Source organism: Echinops telfairi, unplaced genomic scaffold (assembly GCF_000313985.2).
Source record: "Echinops telfairi isolate 266 unplaced genomic scaffold, ASM31398v2 ScPeMD7_7468;HRSCAF=8506_0, whole genome shotgun sequence".
NCBI classification, from domain to species: Eukaryota; Metazoa; Chordata; class Mammalia; order Afrosoricida; family Tenrecidae; genus Echinops; species Echinops telfairi.
The window spans coordinates 35848934-35851153 of NW_022111369.1; positions in this window are offsets into that span (position 1 = coordinate 35848934).

Consider the following 2220-nt stretch of genomic DNA (forward strand, 5'->3'; position numbering starts at 1 on the left):
AGAATATTCTCCCTTATCCAAGGTTCAGAATCCTTTTATCTGCTTTCTCAAGCAGGTATCTTTCCACTTCCTCCAGCTCTCTCTGACTGCAACGCCTCCCACATTACTCGTTTTCTCTCCACAAAGGCAAGCAGGCCTCCCTCACTGCTGTTGGAGAGACTCACGTCAGCCAGGCCCTGGGCTCCACCAGAAACTCACATGGTCCTCGGTGCTGCCCAGAAATCAAACACCGTTTCTCTACCCTACCCCTGCTTCCATCATCAGATGGGGTCTTTCAAAATTCCATAGCCATCAGAACCTTGAAGACTGTAAGACTCTGTTCCCTTCCTGGGATGAAGAGAAAACCTCGTTCTTTCCCGCCTCAGAAGAAAAGACCCATTTCACAAGCCCCAGCCATCTGGACCAGTTGTGACCAGCCAGCCCCAACTCCCAGCAACCCAGGTGTGTCAGCACAGAACTGTGTTTCATGGGGTTTTCAGGAGTAGATCAGCAGGCCTTTCTCATGAGCCACTGCTTGGGAGATTCATACCTCCGACCTGTGGGTAGTGTGAGCACTTTAACTGTTCTCATCACTCCAGGCCTCCCCTGGCCCCACGGAAATGGAGCCTGGATCCTGGGAGGCTGGCAAAGGAGCCCAGAGCAAAGAGGGCAGCAGCTTCACAAGTGCCCATTCTAAGCTGTCTCCCGACAGACTAGAGCTATCACAAGAGGCTTTTGCATTTCCCTCCTGACGAAGATCCTGCTCAAGGTTCTTGGAGTAAAATCCGCTTCTTTCTACTCACAGTTGGAAGCCATATTTAGGCCTCGAGTGCAAAGCAGCACATCGATGTAAGCACACAGGCTTATTGGGGACATCGCCCCATGTCAAAGGAAGGTCTATTCAGAAGGTGGTGTTGGAATAACTCATTCAGGATGGAGTGAAATGTAACTGGTTTCTCACCTGAAATGATGCCAACATAAGCCCAAAGTACTTTCAAAAGACATAAGTAAGAAGAATAAAGATTTAAAAATCACACAATGAATAAAGAGTGGACATATTGGACCACATTATTCTATATGAAGAATTACATTAGGTGGAAAAAAACATTCTGTAGCTAATAAGAGTTAATGGATTTATTACCAAAATGGCCCACCTACATTTGTGGGAAATCTGCTGAAAGCACAAGAGCTTAATTGATCCAAGGCATGTGGAGAAGAGAGTAGAAATCAAAGACAGACGTAGTCACACTCAAAAGGGCCGCCTTCCCCAAAGAGGCAGCCTTTGAAAGTGAAGGGGGACCATCAATGTCCACTACGTTCCTAACCATTATTTGGAATGTGCTTTTGAAGAAAAACACTTGGTATTTTGCCCAAAATGATCACCCCTGAAACATTAAATCTGTAAAATACTTTTATTGGCATATAATTCATATAGCATACAATTTAGTAGTTCAATTGTATTAAGAGGTGTGCAATCATCATTACAATCCATTTCAGAGCATTTCTTCCTTCATGTAGTCATGGATGGTGGCTCCCCTGCCATGCCCCTATGGAATTACTAATCCAGTTACTGTCCCTATAGATTTTTCTTTCCTGGATTTCATATACCGAAAATCATACAAAACGAGAAACAACAGCAAAAACAACAATGACAAAATAAAACAGGAAAAACTCAATGGAAAAGAAACAGCAACCCTATAGGACAGTATTCTTTCTTGGAGGCAGAGCCAGAGAAGCCACGTGGAGATCCCTGCCAGTGCTGAGATGCTTACAACACCACTGGATCCCATCTATTGACCTGTGATCTCCTGCATGTGTTGCGTGAGTCTGAAGAGGACTTTATAGATTGGTATTGGACATATGGGCTAATATTGGACTTATGGACTCAATCTGGACTGGGCTAGTATATAACCAAACTTGTAAGCACTACACCACTAGAGCTCATGGAAAATGACTCAAAAGGACAATCAAATGATATCGTGTTGTATTTCAGCCTAACTACATCTTCCATAATTGACTTTACAATGCTCTCTGTCTGGTAGCAAAGCTGTTCACATCCCTAGACTATAGTCAAAGAGATTTCACTGGAGGTTTTAGCCAGTAGGGACCCTGCAAATGGACTTTGGGCTTCCATTGTCATCCATAGTGTGATAGGCTGGGTTGTCCAGAGAAACAAAATCAGAGGCATTCACATATGTATAAGAAATCACTTTATATCAGGAAGTAATTTATATCAAGAAA